Consider the following 16,217-nt stretch of genomic DNA (forward strand, 5'->3'; position numbering starts at 1 on the left):
GGTCAGCCCCTTAAGTGCCCATCCTCCTGGAAAAAGAAGACATTGAGAGCACAGATAGACTCTTCAGGGGCAGCTTTAGACAGGAGGACAATCTCAAAGCCCCGCCCCCGGGTCCCCCCAGCCTCCATGTGACCTGAGGTGCTCCTTGGGGCGGGAAGGGATGCGTTGGACTCTATAAACAAACCTATAAACGGGCTTGGAGCTCTGCCTGCGGGGGACCTGGGAGAGGGGTGGATGCCTGAGGGCGGGAGCAGAACCACATCTGGAGGCGAGTTGTACGCTATCCACTGTAGAGATTATTCTTCCCCTTATTCGGGAAGTTCAGCAAAGTCTGTCAGGTGTTACAAGGAGGAGACGAAGCACATATAGATGCTTGGACCAAAACCCCAGGAGGGACCAGAGTCACGGTACCCACCTTCCGGAGGGAAGACAAACCGTGGGAGAAAAGGGCTGACATTATGAGTTTTACACCACATACAGAGAGGCTCTTTCCTTCTGCCACTAAAGGCAGTTGACCACCTTTCATGCAGAAACACACATGGGTTGCAAATGCCTAGTGATTACACTCAGGAGTATCTGAGCCCACTCATGCGTGAGGTACAGGCTGGGCTGCTGTGACAGTGACAGTGACGCCCCGAAGAGAATGGGTCACACAGGACGGCGGGAGCCCAGGCCGACAGCACCAAGGCTGGCAGTAAAACACAGGGAGGACCTGGGATCTCAGCGTCATCACTCCTGCCTCAGCTCACGTCTGTATCCGCATCTCTTCACTGGGTTGTTACACGAGGAGCCCAGGGACCCAGACTGTCTCTATCGTGTCCCCCTGTACATTCTCAGTGTGCCCTGGTCCACGAGGGTGGCTCCCCACCGGCATCCCACCCCGGGAAGAGCAAAGAAACGAGGAGAAGCCACGCTCCTTCGACTTGGGATCTGCCCACATCCCTCCTGCTCGGGGTCCATCTGCTGGAACACAGAGCCCATGGCCAGACCGAGATGGAAGGGCGACGGAAAGTGTAGCTTCTACCTGGGAGGCCATGTGTCCAGCTCAAAGCTCTGAAACTACAGTCACAGAGGGGTCAAGCAGCCGTGTCTGCTGCTCTACCCAGAGAAGCCGATCCGCGAGGCACCTTCCCTCCTGTTCCAAAGAGCCCCTGGGATGGAGAGCTCACGGTCCAAGAGTGAGCTCAAGGTGATCAATAATAATAATACTGATTATCAGCTACATGTATCTTTGATAAAAACAGAAAAATAGGGGGGTGAATGAATTATTACCTAATACATTCCGTTCAGGAGGCAAAAATCGTTCTAACCTGGAATCGATAGGGCAAAAACTAATTAATGAGGATTTTATTGGTGAAAACGTTGGAAACTAGTGTGACTCCTAGGAGGTCAAATACATACACAGTCATGAAGCATCCATTCGGCTATCAGTTGCTTAAATTCTTGTACGTCACTTCATTAATAATAAAAATAGGATTTGAGTTTGTTCTGTTAAAAATAATGTTAAAAATACGTGCACGTAAATACACATTTTTCTAAATAGGCTATGTGAGTGAGATGTATTTTAATGCATAAATAATAAAAGACGCCCTTAAACGTTAAGAAAGAAATGTTTATTAATAGTTCTTGATGACCATCCAAAATCGCTTCGACATAATCTCCAACCTTTCCAAGAGAGATTGTGTGAAAGCTCTCCAGTCAGCCTGGGGAGAAGACATCAGGGAGGTTCCTGAGAACTTGTCCATCCCTCATTCAGAGGAGGACCCAGGTAGGACCTTCTGGCTGGGGATCCTCTGTGGGGTGAGCTCACCCAAGGACAAAGCATCCAAGCAAATTCCAGGGAGGAAGGGATTTAACGTGCATGAGGTTCTATTAGGGGTCTCCGTCGGGAGACAGCCCTCATCTAGACTCATGACGGATTCAAGACAGAGCGCACCATTGCAGCTCAGTTTTTCGAAGTGCTTTTAAATTATTCTCATCTCAGTTACAGAGGAAGATGGCAGATCTCTACCAGCAAGTCGCTGAGTGAAACCACATGGGACAGAAAGTGCAGAGAGCATCCTGGTGGACCAAAATTACAGGAGTAATTGAAGAAGTCAGAAATCCATTACCCTAGTTGGAATCTGACCAGCGAACCAGGATTAACACCCCAAAGCCTTTAGGTAAAGTGCCAAGAACTCGTTAATGACCTAACCACTTAGGGTGTTAGGGTACCGATTACCAGGGGAGGCTGAACACCCCTAGACCTGCCACTGGGGTAAAAGCTCCGTGTAAATTACCGTCACTACCTGTGAATAACGTTGGTATTTAATTCCTTAACTGTTTGTGTGAGTCCACTTGGAGGAAAATATGAACATTTTATCATCGTATATTTAATAATGAAGTAAAATTTAAACTCAAGCGAAAAACCCTTAAATATAGGAGAAAACTTTTTTTTTTTTCAGTCCAGCTTAGGTCTTAGTTGAACTCCCACTCAGCGTTGAAAACCAAAGTCTGAATGACAAATGACACACTGGAAAATACTGATTACCACTCAGTGTGCAGACTAGAAATAGCTATAGATAAATAGCCAAGAACTCTGGGAGTATTTGGCTTTATATGCACCAATGCTTCTGAATCACTAAAGCTCAGTTTACTTGGGATTTCTATGAAATTGAGAAAAGAAGCCACATGAGAACAGACATGCTGGGATGGCTGTGTTATTGTTCCCATCTGTTCATTCCCTTCCCTAGAAGATGGCCTTCCTGCTGCTGTTCTATGGCTGGTGATGCCTCCGTGTAGACAGAATATATCTCCCCACGCCGCTGTATGGCTTGGCCATGTGGCTTTGCGGGACAGATGATGAGGGAGCAGATATGATTGTGTGCAGAAGTACTGCAGGCTTCCCACCAACTTCTGTGCACTTTTCTTCTCTACAAGCATGACTTGTCCCAAATGGATACTGTTCCTTCAGCCTAAGACCAAGAATCAGACATCCGATGCAGGGCCAAGCAGACCCAAGGAGAGCTACGGCAGCCACAGCCAACTGTATTCACCAGCATGAGATGCTGAGAAGAAATAAACATTATTGGAGACCGTGGAGGCTTAGGGACTATTTGTTACCACAGAAAGGCTGCCTAGTACATATTCTTCCTTGGTGAAGGATCCATAAAAATCATGTCACAGAAAATCATTGTTCAAATAAAAATTGACCATAGGACCAGATGAGAAGATGTGTCTGTACAGCAAGTAATACCCATTCCTCACTTGGAAGTGGAAAATCCTCTTCTCTCTACTTCCAGATCCATCTGATTTACACGTCACCGTATGATAAAACCAGTAGCTTGTGGTCACAGAACACAGAGCCATGACGTAAAGCAAGTTTCTCTGGTGATTCTTTACTTCTCTTATAACTGTTTTCAGATCTTCTCCTACAATCTCTCAATTGTCCTGGATCCTCATGACAAAATTGTAGACACTCCAAAAACATCCTCCCCTCCTTCCTATGCCCTGCATCCTTAGGACACATGTGTCAACACATAGGAAACGTCAGGACTCCCAGAACTCTAAGAAGGGCTCCCAAAGTATCATGGAAATACTAGAAAATCGGGGCAGAGTTAAGAGGGAGTTATTTGGGTTGGGGGGTGGTAATGATCTCTCCGGCACCTCTACAATCATACCCAGACCACAGATTACTGGCTACTAGTTTTAAACATAAAATCATCCTGTCTGAAAGATTCAAAATGCTGGGGCAATTCCACAGGAAATAACAGAACCATGGAATGAGTCCAAAAGTCATAGAAACCCAATAGCCAGGTGGAAAGCTCCCTCAAGCCTTTGAAAAAGTTGCTAGGGGTAGACATTCCTCCCCTCCTCTATTCGTATAAACATTTGTGATGGTTTTCTGAACAAGGCAGAGCAGCTGCTTTCCAGCCAGCGGATCAACGTGTGAGCAGGTGATGATGGCTGCTCTCCAAGAGGAGCCCGTCAGGCACCAAAGTGCAAAGGGGAAAACTAGAATGTATGGGGTGAGTAGGTGTTGAAACAGCTACACAACATTTCCAAAGGTTCAGCGAAGATTACTGCAGGTTGTGTGCTGGAGCTGGGAAAATGTTTGAATTGGGAGGGTTTCCATTTCTGCCTGCAGTGCTTCTCCAACTTTAAGTTCATACCTTCATCACTAAGACATTTGGGGGGAAACAATAGCTCTCATTGTTCTTCCTTTCCTCGGTGAACTCTTATTAAATCCACAGAGTACACTGGGGTCCTTTCATTTTTCTTTGGTTCCCAGCACAAAGCTCTGTGGCATCTTCTTTATTAACAGCCAAATGTTTATGAGCCTACCTTTCTGGGACAGGTACTTTTGATTTGAAATGCCATCGATAGATTGACAACAATCCCATCGGCACAGTAAAATATATTGAGTTTGATGTGTTTGGCTGCAAAAACTTTCATTTGGCCAAGGCTACGTAGTCTGAGGTCTCCAAGTGTAAATTATAATGTTATTTGAGATGAAGTATAGAGTCATTTGTGGGGCTCAGGACGACACATGATGTAATCTTATACTCTACCTGCAGGTGTGATATTGGATTCTATGAGGACGGGCACCTGGTATCAATGTTCAGTCTGGCATTGTTTCAACACAGCCAACCATGGCTGAAGAGGACAAAAATAAAATAGCACCGAGCTACAGCAGGTTTTTTTTTTTTAATAAGAGAAACGATGAGCAACCATTACAATGAGCTCAATGGTGTCTGATTAGCTGCTTTCCCTGAACAGCACAAAAATCTTCCTCTTTACAGTAATACTCTCAGGGCTATGAGAAGATAGAAACAAAGCCATCTCATGAATAATAATAAATGTAAAAATAATAATATGTGGATGTTTACATGTGAAAATGATACTGATATTGAAGACTTTATTCTTTAAGTACAGTTGATGGTTATTTCCTGGGCCGTATGTTTTCCCTTTACAGCTAGTATTTTCTTGAGGAATGTCTGTCACTACCTCTAGTCTCTAAGCCAAAGGAGGGAAAGGACCCCGCACAGCACGTAATAGTGGTCAATGCCTATTTGCTGAAGGAGTGGCTGAATTCACTCACAGAGAAGAGAAAATCACCATCACGTATGAAAACGGAACCTACGACCTTTTTCCCGCTGAGATGTCTGCCCTGATGGGTAAGCACCCTCAAGGTTCATAGTGACGACCAGATGTGTCAGCAGATGGAAGATGATCTTTTAAGTATCTAGAGGGAAAGAGGGAAACATGACCTGCCAACGTGATTTCCAATCACCTAAGCACTCTGACATGTTTAGACGTTAGGAAAACTTATAAAATTGATCCTGTTAACGTTAATGGGAATTCAAATTGTATGGCTTGATTAATGAGTAATCCACATGGATTGGCATGATCAAGCCGACCGGCAATTACCTACTCGATCCATCAGGGTGTGATTCTCCACGACAGAAGAGGGTGGTCGAGCCTCAAGCCTCCATTTCCAATGGTTCTAGGAAGATGAAAACCTTCCACTCAACTTATTTAATTCCCTCCCTAAAGGAAAGAAGTGACTCCACTTGTTGAAAATTCAAAGATCTCTAAGCTGTTATCTCATCTGATCCTTGTAACATCCCCGGAAGGCAAGTAGGGATTCTGGGCACTTCATGTGGAATAGGAAGCAGGTTCAGCCCGGGGGGATCCTGGGTCCCGTGTTTCTTGCCCAACACGGGCTGCCTCTCTAGAAGGTTCAGGGTCACTCAAGTCCCCACCTCATCACATGTACTCGGGGCATGTATCTTCAGAAGTGAGGTGACCTAGAACTGACCTGTCCCACCCCACTCCCTGCTGGTGCCATCTCACGAAACACATGAACTCAAGGTAAGTTAATTTCTCCCATAAGTTCCACCCTTTTGAAGATCAAAGCTGGCATCTCGTCGGCTCTAACTTACATGCCAGTGGCAAACAGAAGACATTGCAAGGTCTTCCTTCAAACGGAGTATTGGGTACACAGGAGGCTCCTCACGGTCACATCCAACCAGATGTTCCAGCAAGCACAGAGAGGGCTGAAGCCACTGCATCGAAGCAGGCTTCCTCCGTGAGAGTTTTCTGAAGTGCCGGTGAGTATCGGATAACATCTCAAAGCATTTTTTAAAAATCAGGGAAGTGTTGTTCCTGCCTACATTTTAAAAACTATATTTATTATTATTTTTTATAAGCAGGTATTCATTTTTAATTAATTAATCTTTTTTGGCTGTGTTGGGTCTTCGTTTCTGTGCCAGGGCTTTCTCCAGTTGCGGCAAGCAGGGGCCACTCTTCATCGCGGTGGGTGGGCCTCTCACTGTCGCGGCCTCTCTTGTTGCAGAGCACAGGCTCCAGACGCGCAGGCTCAGTAGTTGTGGCTCATGGGCCTAGCTGCTCCGCGGCATGTGGGATCTTCCCAGACCAGGGCTCGAACCCGTGTCCCCTGCATCGGCAGGTGGATTCTCAACCACTGCTCCACCAGGGAAGCCCCCCTGCCTACATTTGAATTCACACCCTGTTGCTTAGCAAAGCCAACTCTAGGGAAGCTTTCGACAACTTTTGAGAAATCATCTCAAAGCCATTTTATACATGTTTATTGAGGGTTTTTTTTTTATCCTTTGTAACTTCCTGCAGGAATAAAAATGGTACAAATATTGAGGAAACGATACATATTTATTCATTCACTCACTAGTCAAAACTTTGGAATTTCATATGATGAAAAACAATATTGAAAGCTAGAGGGGAGAAAGAAACAAGGGGGAAACAGAGAGGTTTCCATTTCTCCCTACTAAGGTCCTGAACAGAAACATGGGGACGCCCGAGATGAAGATGTGTCGGGTTGCATGAACTTGCTGGTGTCCACGGGGTGAAGCTAGGTCTGCTGCATTTAAAACCATTAGAAGAGAGAGAAAGGTTAAAGAACATGTGAGGAACTAGTAAGAGGCCACTTAGGTTTAGTCAACTCTTCAGACTTGGACAGCCATTTCCCTAAAGATTCAAGGGCTACGGTTGAAATGAGGTCGCTGAGAAACACAAATAGACACCAGAAAGGTTTCAGAAAACATAGATATCCAAAGCAAAAATGGGAACGATAAGTATGTCATCAATCCTCTTGATCATTGAAAAAACTAAGGAGTGAAGGACTTGACAAATAATTGGTGAAAACCTAGAAAAACCAGCGTCTACTGGGAGCATATAATAGCCGACCCAGGAAAAGTTATTATAAATGGTATTAACTCGTGGGTATTTAATGATGGGACAAATGGGTGAACTGTTTTTTTTTTTTAGTTTAAATAAACTGAATAATTTATAATGAAATAATAAAAACGTATAAAATTATAAAATGGTATTTACTTTTATGAATGTTCACCTAGGATTAAAGGAATATTACGCACATCTTTATCTAAGTTTGAAAAAGACATCTGACAAGTTTCATATGATATCTTTGTATACAAGAGGGATAAGAACGGGATTGGTTATGGTCCTACTCAGGGTAGTCCATGTGCTATAACAAACAACCCTTGACTTGCAACGGCTGGATATAACACAGGTTTATTTCTCCCATATATGACAGTCCAGTGTGGATCAGTAGAGGGACTCTGAGGGATGCCAGCAATCCTGGCTCAAACCTCTCTCCCTCTTGTAGCTGTGCCTCCCCTGGGTCTCCAGAGATAAGGAGAACTAGAAAGGATTGAGCAGGAGAGGCTTTTGTGCAACATGCCTGGAAGTGGCTCCCATCACTGCCACTCTCATTCTATAGTCTCAGGGCCACACCTGTCTGCAAAGGAGGTTGGGAAACGAGGTCCGGCAGTAGATAGAAGAAGTCAAGGAAAGCATAGAAAACATGAATAATAGTGAGCGTCAGCGGTTCTCGCCACAACGCAAGTACAGTGATGGTTGCATCACTTTGATTATCGGAGAATGCTTTGATTAATAAATCTTATGTTGGATATCACTTGGCCCTGTTACACCTAATATTTTTATAAACAACATAATCAGAAGGCTAGAAGTGTTCGTCTAACTTTCAGATAACACACAATTTGGGGGAAGAGAACTAATAAGCTGGATCAGTGGCTAGCAAACTTGTTCTATAAGAGACCACAGAGTAAATATTTTAGCCTTTGGGGGTCACACAGTCTCTGTCCTGACTAGTCAACTCTGCCATGGTAGGGCAGAAGCAGCCATAGACATGTAAAAATAGGGGTGTGGCTCTGTTCCCCCCCCAAAAAAAGTGTTTGCAAAAAGAGGCCACTGCCTAGATTTGGTCCACAGGTTGTAATCTGGTAACCCCTGGGCTAGGAGACAGGAATGAGAACCCATAATAAACAGTGTGATGGATTCGAAACAAAGAGGATTACATCTAACCCAATTACATTTACAATTCTTCATGTAGAAGATGTAGTTCTTGTGTGGCAAGACTTTACACAAACTCGGTTCTACCAAAACACGAAAGGAGTTAACAGTGCAGTGAGGCCACGTGAAGGTCATGAAAAGGGTGTGGTAACCGGGGAAGTTCCAGTTACACAAAGAGTCTCTCATCCCATCCTATGACATGGCCCATTGTTGTGTGCCCCTAGGGAACACCAGCCACTGTCTCCCAAGAGGCCATTAACTTGGTGAGTGTGCCAACGTCTCAGGATGGACCTTTGGCCCAGAAACCTGATTTATCCCTCAGAAATAGGGATGTTCATGTATTTTCACCCATATATGTTAAAGAAGTTGCAGAAAGTTAGAACTGCCCATCAACCTCGTGGCCAGCCTTGCTAAGTGAGAAGTAAGCTTCCTGGCCCTGGAAGGGATCAAACAGCCTCTGTGACCCCCTTTCACAATGGCGTTAGCAAATTCTGCGATTGGGGGAAAGGTCAGATATGACGACCTTCCTGAACCTTATCAATTCTACAGAATGTGAATCTAAACTGCAAAATAAATGAGCCTCAGCTACTACTTTCCCTCTTCCATATTCACCACAACTGGGTGTTTGGGAAGAGAAAACATGTTCTCTTGAGAAATTTTTCCTGACACTGGCTTCAAAGTTCTTCCTGCCCTTCCATGCCAAACTACCACCCATGGATCCTGCCATGGACTCCTGGAATCTTAGAGTCAGAAAAGCCATGCGAAGAGTATCCATCCACATTCCCACCCAGGGGGAAATCTCCTTGGCATCAGCACTGACCAGCGGCCATTAGCCTCTGCTTGGACACATCCAGGCCAGGGGCGCAGGGTCTCACGAGGCAGCCCCACTCCTCCCACAATGCATCTGCTCATCGGAAAGCCCATCTATGAGTCCAGCTCAAGCGTATCCTCCTGCAAGTTTCATCTATTGGTCCCAGATTTTGCTGTAGCAAAATCGTTTCATTTCAGTAGCTCTCCAACTCCAATGAGCATTTAATTTGAAGTCCAGTCTGCGCTTCAGGGCAATACTTTGCTACCATGCTCATACGAATCCACTCTCTGAAGGGCACAGCTCTGATGATGAAAATACTTGGGTATGCATGACGTCTATTGTTTATTATTAAGTATAACAATAACCGCCATTTATTAACTGCTTCGTGCTAAACAGACAGGAATCAGGTAAGTCATTTATGTGTATTATCGCCAATCCTCACAACCGTTAGAGCAGGTATGATACCCATTTTATAGCTAAATAACTGAGACTCAGTTCAGTGACCGTAAACAGCACAGTCAGGATCTGGAGTCAAGTGGGTCTGATCCTAAGAGCGCCCTCCTTCCATTTGCCTCCAGGTGACTTGTTACATGTGTCCAGGTAAACTGTACCTTCGCCCCATTGAGTGGTCTGTCATCACACCTCTTCCCATTTGTGATATAACCACACTGTGCTGTAGCCCGGCGAATCAGTGACTTCTAACCAGTCTATACAAAGCGAAGGTAAGCCGAATAAACACACTGCCAAATCCCAGCTGAGGTATGAAGGATACTTTGGTTTGCATCAAGGAAAATTTCCATGAAAACGCGAAGTTTAAAAGAGAATGTGAGGAACTATACTCGACATTTTGTAATGACCTATAAGGGAAAAGAATCTGAAAAAGAATATTCATATATATCCATAACTGAATCACTGTGCTGTATACCTACAACTAACACGATATTGTAAATCAACTATACTCAATAATAAACAAGTAAATAAATAAATAAGAATGTGAGCATCTGTCTACTCCAGAGTGTTCCTGTTTGGGGAAACAGAGCATTACGTGTCGTAAGCATTTAAACATTGCAAATCTCACTAGTGTGTGTGGATTCGAAAAATCAAGAGAGACACCTGTGGACCATTTCATGCCAAATATACTTAGCAAGGCTTCAAACAGTGTTACTAAAACTGAGAAAACAAGCCCATGGACCAAAGGCTGATGACGTGCAAGAGCCCTGGATCCAATGACTGATGATATGCAAGTGTGGAAGGAAACATTTTTCTAAACTGTTACATGGTGCCACCACACAGGAAATCCAACAGACATATTTTTTTTTTTTTTTTTTTTTTTTTTTTTGCGGTACGCGGGCCTCTCACTGCTGTGGCCTCTCCCGTTGTGGAGCACAGGCTCCGGACGCGCAAGCTCAGCGGCCATGGCTCACGGGCCCAGCCGCTCCGCGGCATGTGGGATCTTCCCGGACCGGGGCACGAACCCATGTGCCCTGCATCGGCAGGCGGACTCCCAACTACTGCGCCACCAGGGAAGCCCGCAACAGACATATTAATTATACCTGGCATGTTATCCCGAAGAGCCAGAGAATGTGTTTTTTTTTTTTTTTTTTTTTTTTTTTTTTTGTCTTTTCGGGATGGGAGGACAGTAAAACAAGATGATACGCGCAGATGATGCTGAGATCTGGGTGTGCTGTTTTCATCTGAAAAATCTTGTCACATTAATTCTTCCCCAAATTGCTATCTTCTCTGTACCTAAACCCAAACCTTCATTTCAAACAACTGTCCCAATACAAATAGCTACTGAACTCAGCTCTGCTATGGGCCCTGTTGCTCAACTGTGCAAAACCTTTCCGAAACGACCCTACCCCTCTGAGTTGCGTTTTAATTTTTTTCACAAGCTCCCTCTTACACACCGATGTCCACTTTGGCTTATCATTTTTCTACCTCCTGAAAGGAGATGTTCATCTTTCCTGGACTCCTTCCAATCCTGACCATAAAAGCCTAAGCCAGCAGACGCCTGGTCTGCTGAAAGAACCAAAGGGGACAAAATATGACTGAAATGTAGACCACCTTAAAAAGTCTGAAAACACCGGGACCCTGAGTCAGAAGTTGGGGTCTGGTGTCGGCTGAGCACTGATGTGACTTGGGAACTTGGGTGCAGAGCTAATGTAAAGGCACTGAGGTCTGACACCAAGTCCCCGGCAGCCACGGGTTTGGAGGGAGACGTACTGAGCCTTCCATTTGGGTCTGAGGGTGTGTCCGCCCCGGAGGTGCTCGCCGGGGCAGCTGATGGTGAGGCTGCTTTGCAGACCAAGTGCCCTGGGGAGCCTTCAGGCTGCAGGGGGTTCCGGGGGGTGGTGCTCTCCACTGGCCCCAGGGTCCTCCAGCTCTCCATCCCTTCACTTGGCCGGGCAGACCAGGCTTCTCGTGTTTCCTGGGTTCACAACCCCTCACCGCCTTGCACAAGCTCTCCCCTCCGACTGTGACTCTCACTTCCGAAATCAGCCCGAACAATTCTTCTTTGATGAGCTCTCCTCTGAGCCCTGGACAAGGCAGGGCTCCCTGCAACCGAGCCTGTGGGCCGCGTCCTTGCCCTGCCCGGTGCCCAGCAGCCCTGGAGGTGGGTTCAGTGACGACTCCTCTGCTCTGAGAACTCTGGAGCAGGGCCCAGCCTGGCCCAGTAGGTACAGACTGGTTGACCACCAGAGCTCAGCTTCCTTCTAACCCTGAGTGGAGACCGTGTCCTGTCATGTCAGCATTTCCCAGACTATGTGTCTCCAACACATAGTATTTCAAAAATATTTATTGAATAAATGAATGAGTAACCGGGGCATATATTTCTAATTTATAACATGACATGGAGACAATCAAGTTCCTGGAGCTATGTTTTGTCCTTTAAAAACTTCTTGTGTTTTTAAACAAAATGCCCACGATATAAAATGATTCCTCAAAGAGCAAATACACTGTAGCCCTACTTTCCTTTTTTCTTTAAGACCACCTACCAAAACCAAATCAGTTGTGACATGAAAAGTTCGATCAGCCATTGGTATGGGTTTGGTATATTTTCGATGATCACAATGGAAGGGTTTCTTTTTTTCTTAAAGTAAATCCAAACTTTAAAAAAAATCTAATTTGAATTTGGGGAGGCTCCAAAAAATAAGTGCATCGTTGTATATTTTTATCCCTAAAATGAAATGGATTTGAGGATCAATCCAGAGGCATTTGAACTAGTAGAAACCATTAAAGCAAAGACATATGGATAGAAAGGTGAAAAAATAATCTGTGGAGAGTAGTATCTTTCAAAATCTGAAAGCAGGCATTATGTCTTAGATTTCTTTCTCTGGAGTGAAAACACACCAATCAGGAGGGAGGCTGGGTGAGTGGGGAGGAGTGAAGAGGGGAAGCTTCCCCCAGATATTTGTGTTTTTAAACGAATGAAATGCTGGCAACTTGAAGATAACCAGGTTGCTTTCTCACTGTTACCACAATGAGTGAAATTTACTTAGTCAGTACTTATGAGTGAGAGTTTTTAAAAAATGTACTTAATCTAAACTGTTTGTTAAAGCAGATGATCTATATTAAAATGTACAGATGTTAAAGATAATAAAAATCAAGATATTCTGGAAAGTATAGAGGACATTTTCCCAAGCTGTTTGCAATTGTTTCTATCCTTTTTTTTTTTCTTTTTGCATTGAATCACCCGGTAAATCAGCAAATTAATGGCAACCTGAGTTCACCTTGGATAAATGCTCATACTTTGCCTAGATAGAAACTCCACCAGCTTTTAACTTGTTAAGTATACGTGGTGGCCCATCTACAAGGAAGGCAAGTAAGCCAACGGTTTCTGCGCACAGGTAGAAATGTCACAACGCCTGGAGACAACGGTGACACAGCTAAGAGTCTGAATGTTACTCTCCCTATAACCAATGACAGCTCTGGCAGCAATGACGTAAAACCCTTCCACGTGCTTGCACTACATCCCTGCCTGGAGCTTACCAAGCTGAAGGGAAAAAGGTCATTCAAACATTTTCAAATTCATTATGTGCTGTCACTGCCACCTCTGCAGCCAAACAAATCCCGACTTCCTGGCGTTTGTGGGAACAGCAATACATCCTGCTGCGAGGGATCTCGGGTCTGAGGGGCATGGCGGCAGAGACACAGAATCTGCGGGGTGGAAGTTCCCATCAGGCTGAGCTGCCTTTTCTGCAAGAACAAAGCAAGAAGGTAGAGAAAAGGAAAAGAAGAGAAGAAAAGAGAGGACACTGGGGCACAAATCACACTGACCGCGGACTCGTCTGGTCCCGCGGCTGTGCACAGGGGAAGGAACGGGTTCCTTCCTGTTGGATTGAAAACACTGAATTGGACAGATGAATTGCATAAGAAGATCCCGTCCTGCGAGGTCCATCTCCATAACTCACAGTGCTCCATCAAGACTTCACCTAAACTTTGCAGACGTGGCTCTGCTGCCGGAAGCTGGAATCTTAAGCCGACAACCTTGGATTGAATTTTTCTGAAGTTGGACCCATCGGCGGAGTCAGCTGCCATGTTTACCAGAGATCCTCTTCCCACTGCTTTTACAGCACTGCCTTCCTGGACATCCCTGAACCCCACGCTGGTACAGCTTCGATGGTCACGTTGGAACGACAGCAGGGTTAGGGGTGAGCAAAAGTGAACCTGAACATTGGCTTCCTGGCAGTATGACCAACGGCCTGTCCTCAATGGTAACACTGTCTTTCTCATCCCAGGATACCAGCCCACGTGTATCTGCTTAGTGAAGTCAACTCAGTATTTCAAATAAAATGTCAAAATAAGCTGAAGAAAGAAAGTGAATGTCTACCCCCTCCCCCCTCAACTTCCTCTCCATGGGCCTCGATGTCAGAGGGACAGAGAGTTTCACAGTCAATTCTAGAGAACACCCTGCCCACCACAGGATGGCCAGGACAGGTCTATGAACCTTGCTACAAAAGTATGGTAGAAATCCCTGAAACTTCATGTATTCACACACACAAAAATAGTATTGAAGGCTTGCCATGCGTCAAGCAGCTTATATCCCTTAAAAATATCAAAAGAGCAACGCACACGTACTTGCTGAGTTGTGTGCCCTCCCATAAACCAGGTTGGAGACACAGAAATGTGACCTTGTACCAGCTGCTCCCTAGTTCTGTGACTTATTCAAAGGCTGATGCTAAATCTTCTTAGTAATAAGTAAACATAAAATACCTATTTCAAAGGATTTCTGGGAGACCAAAGTGAGGTAAAAATTCATAGTATAGTGCCAGACACATAGAAAGCACTCCACCAATAATATCAAGGATAGCACCACCACCGTAATCGATACTGACATTCAGAATGGTTGGCTTTATTAAGAAAGGTCAACAGTACCTTGCAAAGAATAGAGCTGTGACCACACATAAGTCAAAGCTCTGTCACCTGAAACTCTCCCAGGTGTTCTGGGCTTCTCTGAAGAAGTCAGCCACAGGTCCCTTGCTCCCCTGCACTCAGTATTTCCCAGAGAAAAGGATATTAGGAAAAAACCCTGAACACCTGCACACCGGGAGTTAGATGAGCAACTACACACCTTTCCTGTCCAGCCAGCACCCCCAGGAACAGGCTCACCACATCTCTGGGCACCGGGAAGAGCCACACAGACAAAGCCAGCGGGAATTCTCTCTTAACTAAAGACATGCTGCCCCTGCCCCTGCCCCTGCCACCCCCACTGAGTCCACATGACCACTAAGCATAATAAATGCATCCCAAATTTTCTTTTAACCCTGTCTCCAGTTTTCTAGTCTTTCACTGAATTTTTTAAAATTTATTTTATTGAAGAAACGACCTAAATGTCCACCGACAGACGAATGGATAAAGAAGATGCCGGAGGTGTATACACACACACACACACACACACACACACACACACACACACAGTGGAACATTACTCAGCCATAAAAAAGAATGAAATAATGCCATTTGCAGCAACATGGATGGATCGAGAGATTCGCTGAATGTTTTCATTTGCTAATTGCTGCCAATTATTCTACTCAGTTGGCCATTAGACACTTTATTAACAAGCTCACACGTAGAGCTCCCCGGCTCCGAGAAATGCTGATGTGGAAATAAAAAGAAGCAATCAGTTAAAAGTTTGCTTTTATCACCAAGGAGGCAGCTCTTCATCTTCAATTAGGAATGACCTAGCAGATAAATCGTGCTTTTACAATGATTAGAAATACTCTGCAGATTATTTTGCCAAAAGTTTATAGTCCACTGGAAACTCATATGAAATTAGAAGGAATTTGGTTTTTTTCCAGTCTTAGCTGAAGATAAACAAAGCAGAGCTGTGAAGGTAAGGACGTCCGTGATTCTTGAAGCTTGCAGGAATTTGGGAGGTGTGGTGAAAAATCACAAAAATCCGATCCCTGATTCGTTTCTTTTGCTCCGAGGCAAAACTGTTTGTAAAAACTTTCCTTTTGATTTTTGTTATCCAAATAATTCCAGCTTAAATTGGAACTCAAATATTAATCTGATAATGACACAGTTGAGACACATTCTCTGACAATTGATCTCAAATGACTTACAAGGCTTTACTTTACCCCATTTTCTGCATTCCTTTCCAGCCAGGGTTTGCCTGTTGTTTCCACCAGCCACCCCCCTACCCACCACCTCCACCATCATCTGGGAGCCAAAGAGACCCTGAAGTGTGTGTCTTAAGATGATTACTATGTGCTCGGGAATATCCTTTAATTTAAATTTTGTCTTATTTTATTTTTAGCTTCAAAGCTTCTGTAGGAATGAACACCTGTCTTTCAGGGCATTATAAGAAATTGTCAGGTACCTGACGCACTTTGTTTTGTCAAGTCCTCCAACAGTGACACTGCGGATAGAAGTCACATTTTAATTAGTGATCAAAGCAAAGGACACCTGTGAGGCTGGGTGAGACTTCTAAATTCTTTGATATTAGGTTTACAAATCTGAAAGAGCCCTTTGATTCTCCCGTGTGTTTGTCCTTTCCTGGAGATGAACTCAAGTCTTTTTTTTTTTTTTTTTTTTTTAACAAAGGCAACATATT

At 44.6% G+C, this 16,217-nt stretch overlaps 1 protein-coding gene across 4 annotated transcripts in view; it reads right to left on the bottom strand.

Annotated features, from left to right (window-relative positions):
* LOC112406291 (uncharacterized) overlaps window positions 1-16,217 on the bottom strand; it is a 151,399-nt gene that overhangs the window by 30,734 nt on the left and 104,448 nt on the right. The window lies entirely within an intron of this gene.

Source organism: Neophocaena asiaeorientalis, unplaced genomic scaffold, assembly GCF_003031525.2.
Source record: "Neophocaena asiaeorientalis asiaeorientalis breed wild unplaced genomic scaffold, Neophocaena_asiaeorientalis_V1.1 scaffold443, whole genome shotgun sequence".
NCBI classification, from domain to species: Eukaryota; Metazoa; Chordata; class Mammalia; order Artiodactyla; family Phocoenidae; genus Neophocaena; species Neophocaena asiaeorientalis.